Here is a 12,623-nt window from a genome sequence, read left to right on the forward strand (position 1 = left end):
ATTCATTCCATGGTGGAGATAACATCTTATTCATGTGGGCTTTGAATATAATGAAAGTAAATCATTCATTAGCATATATAATTATAAAAAAACACAGAAATCTGATAGGATTCATCTGCCACTTGACCAATGCATCATTCCACAGAACCTAATGGCGAACTAGAGATACACTAATCAATTGCCGGCCCCCGTAACAGGCCTGAGTTACAAGTTCCTAGACTATTAACTGCTTGCTTCCTGACAGGAAGTCATTTCTTTTTAATTTCCTTCCCTTTCACGCGAGACACCGAGCCATTTTCAGTCTACTGCATTTGGACAATGCTTTCCTCTGATGGTCACAATGGTGTCGGCAGTCTTGGCCCCTTTCGATGTTGATTTCAGAGTGGCGTTAACTTGGCAGCCAGACCCCGCCTCATCGCCCCAACTGCGTAGTGTGCAGCGCAGAGTGAATCCACCAGCTATTTCTTTTTTAACGAGCAACTCTCTCATATTTTCCATGGTCACCCATAAATCCAATACGGCATTCGGGAGAAATTTCTTTATCCAGAGTGTGGCTAGAACGTGAAACCCACTGCCACAAGGAGTAGCGGCAAGTAGCAGCGGCAAGTAGCAAAGAAGCTGGATAAGCACGAGGGAGAAAAGAATAGAGAGATAAGCTGGCAGGGTTACACAAAGAGGGGGAGGAGGCTCGTGCAGAGCATAAACACTGGCGATAGGTTAGTTGCGCTTAATGCTGTGTATTGTGTAAATATTATAGCTGCACTTGTGGAAAGTGTATAGATTTTTTCTTTCCCTTATATACAATATGGCAACAGTGGTTGGAGAGACACTTCAGAAATCCACTTTAAATAGTCACACAGTCCCCAGAACCTGTAGCAACAGCATAATAAGAACGAAGGCTTGTTCAGAGGAACTAGATACCCCACAGCAACAACTAGAATTTATACAGCACCTTAATAAAATTCCCCAAAAAACTGCACAAGAGCATAATCAGACCAAATTACTGATGGTATCCTCCAATGTTTTATCTATATTTATTTCCTGAAAAGTTTACTTCGTTCAACTCCATTGTTATTCTGTGCAGATACTTTTCCTCTGAAGCTAAGCAATCAGCTGTAAAATTATATCTATAATGCCACACAGTTGCAGCCCTGTGGCATGGTATCAAACTGCACTTCCACACAACTGTGAAGTGCCTAAGGATCTACATTAAAGATGCTATATAATTATTATCCTGCATCTCAAATGAATGCCCAGTTTGAAGGAATGTTAAAATTTGACACCATTGCCTCATAACCCACGACCACCTCCATCTAGAAGGACAAGGGCAGCAGATAAATGGGAACACCACCACCTGCAAGTTCCCCTCCAAGGCATTCACCATCCTGACTTGGAAATATATCGCCGTTCCTTCGCAGTCGCTGGGTCAAAATCCTGGAATTCCCTCCCTAACGACATTGAGGGTCAACCCACAGAACACAGACTGCAGCGATTCAAGGCGGCAGCTCACCACCACCTTCTCAAGGGCAATTAGGGATGGGCAATAAATGCTGGCCGGCCAGCGACGCCCATGTCCCACAAATGAATAAAAAATGAGATACCAAGCTGACGTCGAAAGGTTTGGCCAAAGATGGAAGGTTTTAAGGAGCATCTTGAAGGAGGAAAGAGAGGCAAAGATATGGAGAGGTTTAGGGAGGGAATTCCAAAGCAGGACTTACAATCCAGCAATAGTCAATGGATTCATTCAATCAGGAACAACAGACAGGCATTTAGAGGGACTTGGGGGCAGAGGGGTCACTGTTGTCCATAACAACATCGGTCCTTGCAAGTGTAAAATTAGGCCCTATATTTCTGCATTTGCCAAATTCTGCAGCAAACTTTAAGGGCAGAACTTTCCAATTTGGCCAGGGTGTGAAATGGATTAGTGGATCAGTCGCTGATCGTACCACCACTTGACTTTCCATCCCAGGGGCCCACTGATGAAGAAAGTTCACACTTACAACAATAAAATAGTTTTATATGTAAATTAGGTTAACAATGAGTGACTAATAACATAGCAGATTCTTGGGTTAAATATCTACTTCTTGGCATAGAAGAGCATACGCATCTGACTTCAAATCTCACTGTTCCACATCATAATAGACGGTTGGACTGTATTTGAAGCGACCAATTGAGAAAAATGTTTACATAGAGAATAGGATTCAGCCCTTTAAGCCTGCTCTGTCCTTCATTATGATCATGACTGACCATCCAATTCAACAGCCTGATCTCCCCTTCCCCCCATACCCTTTGAATCCCTTTACCTCAAGAGCCATATCTAATTGCTTCTTGGAAACATTCAATGTTTTGACTTCAACTACTTTCTGTGGTAGCGAATTCCACAGGCTCACCACTCTCTGGGTGTAGAAATTTCTCTTCATCTCTGTCCTAAACGGTCAACCCTGTATCCTCAGACTGTAACTCCTGGTTCTGGACACCCCCACCATCGGGAACATTCTCCTTGCATCTACCTTGTCTAGTCCTGAGAGATCCCTCCTCATTTTTCTGAACTCCAGCAAATATAATCCTAACCAACTTAATTTCTTCTCATAAGTCAGTCCCACCATCCCAGGAATCAGCCTGGTAAACCTTTGCTGCACTCCCTCTAGAGCAAGAACATCCTTCCTCCGATAAGGAGACCAAAACTGTACACAATATTCCAGGTGTTGCATTAAGACATCCCTGCTCCTATACTTGAATCTTCTTGCGATGAAGACCAACATACCATTTGCCCTGTTTACTAGCTGCTGCACCTAGAATCATAGAATCCGACAGTGCAGAAGGCGGCCATTTGGCCCATCAAGTCTGCACTGACCACAATCCCACCCAGGCCCTATCCCCATGCATTTACCCTAGCTAGTCCCCCTGACACTAAGAGGCAATTTAGCATGGCCAATCCACCTAACCCGCACATCTTCGGAGTGTGGGAGGAAACCGCAGCACCCGGAGGAAACCCACGCAGACACGGGGAGAACGAGCAGACTCCACACAAACAGTGACCCAAGCCAGGAATCGAACCCGGATCCCTGGCGCTGAGAGGCAGAAATGCTAACCCCTGTGCCCACCGTGCCGCCTGCACGCTTATCTCCAGTAACTGGTGTACGCAGACACCCAGGTCTCATTGACATTCTCTTCTTCTAATTTATGACCATTCGGAAAGTAATCTGCCTTCCTGTTTTTGCTACCAAATGGCAATTGCTACCAAGTAGTATTTGGCTTTAGAGTTTAATAGCTCCAGTATATTGCTCTTAACACTAACATCACTGCCACCTGAAAGAACTTTGCAGCTTAATGTGCAAACAGCCATTTGATTAGCGAGAACATATAGTCGGAATAAAACAGAAAAACAGCTTGAATGCAACACACAAATAACTGTATCATGATTCTATGACACATATAACATATAAAAGGCATTCATGCTAATCTACACTTCACACAGTTGCATTAGATGATTCAATTTAGTCAGTCACAGAATGACAGAACAGCACAGAAACAGGGCCATTACACGCTGTCGTTTTTTCCACAATCTCACTCTCTGCTTACACCTTTCAACATGTCAATCATTCAAGCAACTTATCCTCTTTCAAAAAAATATAATGAAGTCTGCTTCGCTAACTGTGACAGAATTTCATACACCAAACATCCCTGAGATTCCTCTGGTGTCACAAGTGGAAACAATCACTACGTACCAACATAATCTTGAGAAGGTTTTTTTTTAAAATCAGGGTGCTGTTTAAGTTATGCTGCTACAATATAAAAAAGCTTTAATTCCTCCACTCTCACTTCATAGATGTAACTCCAGCACCCTCATCGTGGTACTGCTTTCAGTGTCTTCCTGTAATGGGTTACTTAATACTGTATGTAACCATGGGACCGTCATTCAAGAAGGGAAGTAGGGAAAAGTCAGGTAGTTACAGACCAGGTGAGTCTAACGTCAGTGGTAGGAAAATTATTGGAAAAAATCTGAGGGACAGAATTAATCTCCACTTGGACTAATCGAGGATAGTCAGCGGGGGTCTGTCGGGGGAGGTGATAGTTAACAAATCTGATTGAATTTTGAGAGGAGGTGACTCGGAGTGGAGATTAGGGAAATGCAGTTGATGTAGTCTACATGGATTTTCAGTAAGGCTTTTGACAAGGTCCCGCATGGGAGACTGATCAAGAAAGTAAGAGGCCATGGGACCCAGAGCAATTTGGCAAACTGGATCTAAAATTGGCTTACTAAGGACATAAGAACTAGGAGCAGGAGTAAGCCATCTGGCCCCTCGAGCCTGCTCCACTATTCAATAAGATCATGGCTGATCTTTTCATGGACTCAGCTCCACTTACCCGCCCGCTTGCCATAACCCTCAATTCCTTTATGGTTCAAAAATGTATCTATCCTTGCCTTAAAAACGTTCAATGAAGTAACCTCAACTGCTTTGCTGGGCAGGGAATTCCACAGGTTCACAGCCCTTTGGGTGAAGATGTTCCTCCTCAACTCAGTCCTAAATCTGCTCCCCCTTATTTTGAGGTCATGCCCCCACGTTCTAGTTTCACCTGCCAGTGGAAACAACCTCCCTAGTTCTATCTTATCTATTCCCTTCATAATCTTATATGTTTCTATTAGATCCTCCCCCTCATTCTTCTGAATTCCAATGGGTATAGCCCCAGTCTACTCAGTCTCTCCTCATAAGCCAACCCTCTGAACTCTGGAATCAACCTAGTGAATCTTCTCTGTACCCCCTCCAGTGCCAGTATATCCTTTCTCAAGTAAGGAGACCAAAACTGTACACAGTACTCCAGATGTGGCCTCACCAGCACCTTATACCGCTGCAACATAACCTCCCTGTTTTTAAACTCCATCCATCTTGCAATGAGGCAGAGGGTAATGGTTAAAGGCTGTTTTTGTGACTGGATGCCTGTGTCCATGCTGGCCAACGGGGCCAGTTTCTGGCTCCGCACACCTATGGTGGGGTCAAAAATCCACCCCCGTGTTTCTCGCTCTCTGCAAGTTGCAAAAGTGATATAAAGGAGATATTCACCATGTAACATGCAGTGACTGGAAATGTTTCAACCTGGACATTCTGGATCACAAAATCAGCCTCAACATGTTTGACCATGTTAGCTCGGATCCAACTATTCCCTATATGGCGTCCATAGTTTAAATGCTTGTTGAATCAGGGACACTGCATCTGCCTTTTGGCATAACCTAACAAGGTCATGTGTGAAAGAGGGATTTGATAGCTTCAAAGTCTAATCGGTCAAATACTAACAGAGAGACAATGGATTCAGTGGAATACAAACGTCAATCTAGAATTACTGAACAGTGAGTTGTTGAAGCATTAAAGGTGTGACAAAATAATTCATGGAGAGAAGTTGTTTAGTGTGATCATCTTCACTCTTAACTATCGTTACTTTCAAACCTAGCTTTATATAATCTCCTAAAATATTCAGAACATGAAAATAGCATTTTATGCAAGATACAGCACTATTTACTCTAATTACAGATGCTTACGAGTGACGTTTCAGTTTTACTAGTTCTGGCACCACTGCACTTGCAGATATGATATTTGAGAGTGAGTGAGCAGCACTGTTGACTTCACTATGAAGTACAGTAAAAACACAGCAGGGACAACAGAAACAAACGTAAAATATGACAAAGCATATAGGTGTGGGAACATGGAGCGATTCCCGTGGGGGGCCAGTATCCCGTACACTGTATCCCATTAATGGGATGCAGATGTAGGCCCAACTCCACATACGCAATTCTCCACAATGTTGGCTGGAAAACAAGCTAGCGTGAAGTTCGTTTGGAACAACATGGGAATGTAGATGTCTGGACCCACTGACAGCTGCTGATTTCTTCTAATTATGCACCTGAGTGTTTCATGCCATGTTCAGTGGTTGGGAGGCCTGGGTGGCGCGTAGTCTGCATAGTGTATTGACATGGCATCCAACACCACTCACCCACTGCTGAAGAAAGATGATGGACTGGAAAATGGACCTCTTGAGAATGAAGATGAACCTTCTACAACATTCTGAGCCTGGAAGATGGATCCCCTCCAGCACATTGCACCTGGAAGATGCTCCCCCGCCCTTTGCTGTTGTGTTCCATGGTCTAGCGTTGTGGGGAGCATCCATCCTGAACTCCGGAGGCAGCCCCATGCATTATTCAGGTGACTCCTGACAGCTGTATGCCTGTTCTGAATGTGTTTCGTGTTCCCACAGTGAGAAATCTCACAACACCAGGTTAAAGTCCAACAGGTCTATTTAGTAGCACAGGTTTTCGGAGTGTCACTCCTTCTTCATTTCATGTTCCCGCCAGGCCTGCAGATAATCTGGCGTGGACTTCAGGCCTTCATCTAGATCTCATTAATGGGATGAAAATGGGGCTCAAGCTGGTGTCCAGTGGGTTTCCGACCTGCCATGGGAGGCACCGGTGAAAGATCTCACCCATTCCTGGGTCTCCCACCATATTCTCCCCCCCGATGCCCACCATTGGACACGCTGGCGGGGGCTTTGGAGAATTCCACCCAAGTAGGTTTTCTCTTCCAATCCCACCCCATGACCTGAACACCCATTCTCCTTCGATTAGGTAGCTCGGAGTGTGTGACTTCTCACTGATGCAGGAAGATGTTCTGTGCCAAACGTTGCCACAATGGGACTGATTCTGCTGCAGTTCTCGCTCTCTCAATCCTAGTCAACACACACTGCTTCCATGTAGAGGTGTTCACACTGAGGCGCAGCAAAGTTAGAAAATCGCATTCACTCAGCAAACTCGAGTGAAATTCAGACAAGGGTACCAACTGTTACAGGTTGACAAGTCAAAAGCCATCCCAAAAATACAAATAAAATTGTTAACATGATTGTGGTGAATGGCGGAGCAGGTTCGAGGGGCCAAATGGCCTCCTCCTGCTCCTATTTTTTTTTCCCAAAGTTTATTTACTAGTCACAAATAAGGTTTACATTAACATTGCAATGAAGTTACTGTGAAATTCTCCTAGTCGCCACACTCTGGTGCCCGTTCGGGTCAATGCACCTAACCAGCTCATCTTTCAGACTGTGGGAGGAAACCAGAGGAAACCCACGCAGACACAGGGAGAATGTGCAGACTCCGCACAGACAGTGACCCAACCCGGGAATCGAACCTGGGTCCCTGGTGCTGTGAGGCAGCAGCGCTAAACACTGTGCCGCCTTCAATGTTAACAAGAGTATGAAGCTCTCCCCCACAGTATTGAAAAATCAGAGCAGCCATCACAATTTGCTGAACACTTCCAGCAACTGCTTTTCGTCCCACTTCAAACAACCAAAGGACACCTGCCTTTCCCCGAGTTTGGACTTAAAGTTCAACCTTATCCACTTGCACTGCTGCCCAAACAGTAGAAAATGGACCTATACAATTCTATTCACCCATCCCTACACCTGAGCAAAGCAAGCAAATTCCAGTGCCAGCCACAAGTATTCATCATTTTGAGGCCATAAGCCATCAGTTCAACACTACCCCTCCCTCGAACGTCAGCACACGTTTAATGCCTAATGCAGCTGATTAGCTCTCAATCCATATCTACGGATGATTATCTGTTTGCACACACTGAGCTTTAGCTCAAGTTTTCCTTTCTAGGCAAGAAAAAGATATGGGGTCACATTCCTTCTCTGCTGAGGTTGTTCTTACAAACATTTAGTAGTCCACATTTAAAAAGCATATCCTTTTAAACTGGAGAGTACAAAGCACTGTGCAAGTCCTGTTAAAGTTCTGACTAAAAATACACCACAGGATTTGACATCTGGATAACCCCACAACTTGACAACAGGATCAATCATACAAATCTAAGGCCTTCATACATTTAAAGTCAAAGGATTTTCATTTTCTCCGACTCTTTTTTAACCCCACTGATCATCATATTGCTATTAATTTTTTCTGAGCGCCATTTTAATGCAACAGCATCGAGGTAAGCACTGCTGCCTCACAGTGCCAGGGAGCTGGGTTCGATTCCCAGCTTGGGTCACTGTGTGTTGAGTGTGCACGTTCTCCCCGTGTAATTTTATTCATTTTACGGGATGTGGGCATCGCTGGCTGGGTGCAGCATTTATTGCCCAACCCTAATTGTCCTCCACTTCAGAGGGCATTCGAGAGTCAACCACATTTCTGTGGGGTTGGAGTTACGTAGGCCAGACCAGGTAAGGACAGTAGATTTCCTTCCCTAAAGGACATTAGTGAACCAGATGGGTTTTTACAACAATCAACAAGGGGCTTCATGGTCATCAGTAGACTTTTAATTCCAGATTTTTACTTCAAACTTCACCATCTGCCATGGTGGGATTTGATCCTGGGTCCCCAGAACATTACCCTGGGTCTCCGGATTTTAGCCTAGTGACAATACCACTATGCCACTGCCTCCCCTAATGTTTGCGTGGGTTTTCCGCCGGGTGCTCCGGTTTTCTCCCACAGTCTGAAAGATGTGCTGGTTAGGTGCATTGGCCGTGCTAAATTCTCCCTCAGTGTTACCTGAACAGGCACCGGAGTGTGGCAACTAGGGGATTTTCACAGTAACTTCATTGCAATGTTAATATAAGCCAACTTGTGACACTGATAAAGAGAAAAAATAATAGCCAGGTTGCATTGAATGAGTTAGTGACCACGTGAAAATAAAGAAAAATAAATACAAAGACAATATATTTACCAATGCAAGAAAAAGGGGGTGGATTGAAAGTTGACATATTTTAAAAGATCTTCGGGTGCCAGGCTGCAACTTATTCACTCAGCCTCTCGGCCACTAATGCTCTCCTTTCCTTAGGCACTCCTGAAAACCCACCCCTTCTCCCAATCTTTTGTTTGCCTTTGCTAATTGTCTCTTTATATGTCTCGATGCCACATTTTGTCAGCTAACATTTATATGAAAAGTTTTGGAGTGTTTTACAACAATTAATTTTCATTTGTATTGCATTTCCAACATAGATGTTTTGCAGGAGTACCAACAAATGAAATCTGACACTATACCACATCAAAAGTACGATATACAGGCAAGTTGTTGCTGTTGAAAGCACAGTTTCAAGTAGATAGAAGCAGAGAGCCAGTATCCTCTGCTTTAATTTTTTTACATCTGAAGTCCACTCAAAAAACATCACTCGCCTGGCAAACGGAGCAAAGCAGGTTTCTTGCTGCTCTCTGTCTTTGGCCTCTGCTCCGTCCGAGTCGGTGCTCTGCACAAATTAAGCTCGGAGATCGATGGAGATCAGCGGAGACGATGGCCTAGTGGTATCATCGCTAGACTATTGATCCAGAAACTCAGCTAATGTTCTGGGGACCTGGATTTGAATCCCGCCAGGGCAGATGGTGGAATTTGAATTCAATAAAACATATCTGGAATTAAGAATCTACTGATGACCATGAAACTATTATCGATTGTCGGAAAAAACCCATGTGGTTCACTAGTGTCCTTCAGGGAAGAAAATCTGCTGATCTCACCTGGTCTGACCTACATGTGATTCCAGAGCCACAGCAATGCGGTTGACTCTCAACTGCCCTCTGAAATGGCCTAGCAAGCTACTCAGTTTAAAGGCAACTAGGGATGGGCAATAAACGCTGGACAGCAAGGGACACCCATGTCCCACGAATGAATAAAAAGAAACACCGATCCTACCTATCTCTTGACAGTAGTCATTAAGAATAGAAATTCAGAAGCAAATATTTGCACACGAAGAATAGGGTTCATGATGGTTCTGTACATGCCAATTGCAACAACTGCATTTAAGTAGCGCCTTGAATGCAGTAAACTAAGTATGGTTGGCAATGCTGGAATGATTGCCATTGGTGAAGGCTATGGAGAGGATAAGGATGAAGAAATATCAGATCTGCGTGCCTTGCCTGAGTTCTTTAATGGAGTTTGATGGTGGATGAAGATGATCTCAGGGCAGTTACAATAGTCAATGGAGAGTTGGCTTAAGTCACGGAAGCAAAGGAAGTTCCTCAGAGACCTGCACTGGGACTATTAGACAGCATCACATAGACATGGCTATGCATATGGGGTTAGAAAACCCAAGGCAAATTACATGGTGCTCATTATATAAAACAGAACAGGAAATATGACAAGGGAACAAGAGTTAATCATTTGAGGTTGCTTTACAATCTTCATGAAGACAGGATTTCTTTTTAGAAGTTATCTAACCTCCAGTCAATAGTTGAAAGGATGACATGATGATTTCACATTTTATGATTGTTACTGTAACAAATGACAAAAATACTATTGACTAAACACACTGTCTTTGAACGCAAACCAGCCTCCCAACCATTGACTCTGTCTACACTGCCCACTGCCTCGGAAAAGCAGCCAGCATAATTAAGGACCCCATGCACCCCGGACATTCTCTCTTCCACCTTCTTCCATCGGGAAAAAAAAACTGAGGTCACATACCAACCAACTCAAGAACAGCTTCTTCCCTGCTACCATCAGACTTTTGAATGGACCAACCTCATACATACACACACATATTATATATATATATATATAAAACGCACACTATATTCTGCACACCCTCTCACAGGAAGGTTATGGGAAGAAAGCAGGATTAGGCAATTGAGTTGTCAATCAGCCATGATCGTGATGAATGGCGGAGCAGGCTCGAAGAGCTAAATGGTCCCCTCCTGTTCCTATCTTCTATGTTTCTCTATGAATGGTATGCTTTGTCAGTTTGTGCAAGAAACAATACTTCTCACTGTGTACTAATACATGTGACAACAATAAATCAAATTATTATTTAAATCACAAAGCATAACATTCCTGGAATGGAAAACACTTCCCAGGTATACTTTACACTGCCCTTTAAGTAGGGCAGTGAAGCCGACGTTGGACAGGGGTGGGCACAGCAAGAAGTCTCGCAACACCAGGTTAAAGTCCAACAGGTTTATTTGGTACAGCGAGCATTCGGAGCACTGCTCCATCTCAGGTGAGTGGAGCTCACCTGATGAAGGAGCAGCGCTCCGAAAGCTTGTGATGCCAAATAAACTGTTGGACTTTAACGTGGTGTTGTGAGGCTTCTTATTTTAAGTAGGCATTCAATCTCCTGGAACTAGTCCAAGGTGACTTTTAAGTGAATATGGTTTATTCTGTTATTCTCTTTCTCAACCCGAGACCTTTTAATCTCAGCACTACCATTCACAGTGAGGCTTTTCCCCCCAGAGATGATTCTTCTAATGCAAACTAGGCAAATCTTACAGCCTTCTTTCAACTCCTCAGGAATGTGGTCTTTCAATCCGAGTGCAGGATCCCACCTGCAATCCTGCATGGTAAACTGCAGCGTCTCGCTGCCTATAGTTGCTTTCTCTCTCCCAGAACCTGGCAGATTAACTTCTGAGATTTTCAGAAACCTTTTCACCCCCAAAGTCAATCTCCATGACAATTTGAATCACATGGGCCTTGTATCAAGGTAGAAATGCTGATCAGCTTTTGTTAAAACCTCGACTCTCCTATATCCAGGAAGAAAATGGATAATGTAAAGTGTTGATGCACCAGAAGGAACTCTTCGGTTGTAGGCAATAAAATAAAACAAGGCTTACTCCAACTTGTAAATCAAAGAAAAAGGTTTAATAAAGAAACTTCATTACTTCAACACTTGAGGCCTTACCCTGGGCCATTCCAAGCTCCCACAAACCCCGGCAGTCTGTTATTTATACTGAGTTAGCTGATCACCACATCATTTTCTCATTGGTTTCATATTTACCGGGTCAGCTGACCCTTCTAGCATGTTACACACTACAACAGATCCAATGTTACCATTGGTTACATTCAACATAAAGAACAACTATTGACAAACCAACATTCCCAACACCTTTCCGGGGCTTTGATTGATTGATCGATTGATTCATTATTGTCACATGTAAATCATTGTATCTATGCTAAATCGGGTGGCCATGTCCACGAAGTACAATAAATAGACGCAGTGCATACAGTGAAAAGTATTGTTTCTTGCGCGCTAGGAAAGGAGAGGGTGCAGAATGTAGTGTTACAGTCACAGCTAGGGTGTAGAGAAAAATAAACTTAGTGCGAGGTAGGTCCATTCAAAAGTCTGATGGCAGCAGGGAAGGAGTTGTTCTTGAGTCGCTTGGTACATTACCTGGAGACTTTCAATCTATCCACTCTCTGTACATAGGTTGCTGCCATTGTCTCCAAGCATAACCAACTTGCACCTTTATCTCAGTAAAACAACCTGGGACGCCTTTAATCGTTAAAACATGAGGATTACATGATCCTCTTTGTTTTACCTATAGTTAAAGACAGCCCCAAGACATAACAATTTTATAAATCTCTTGAGTGTAACAGCTTCTGCAAGAAATGCAAATCAGTTGATCTTGTATTGCTTCTATCGTGGAGTATAAAGAATTGATCAGACTTTGATATTTCCACAGAATAAGAGTAGGATATACACTGTACCCACACACATAGTAATGGCAATTCAAAGGGTACAAAGCAGGGCAACCAGAACACTTCAAATCATCGGAGTTCTTTAATATGAATATAGGCTTCAAAAATTAGCATTACTTTGAAAAATAAAACACACATTTGATGAGTATATGACTGAGGTTTACAGAATGATAAATGGATCCT

At 43.5% G+C, this 12,623-nt stretch overlaps 1 protein-coding gene across 1 annotated transcript in view; it reads right to left on the reverse strand.

Moving 5' to 3' along the window:
• The window catches only part of sec22a (SEC22 homolog A, vesicle trafficking protein), a 65,895-nt gene that overhangs the window by 22,029 nt on the left and 31,243 nt on the right, over positions 1–12,623 (reverse strand). The gene's annotated exons all lie outside the window — the stretch shown is intronic.

Source organism: Mustelus asterias, chromosome 14 (genome assembly GCF_964213995.1).
Source record: "Mustelus asterias chromosome 14, sMusAst1.hap1.1, whole genome shotgun sequence".
NCBI classification, from domain to species: Eukaryota; Metazoa; Chordata; class Chondrichthyes; order Carcharhiniformes; family Triakidae; genus Mustelus; species Mustelus asterias.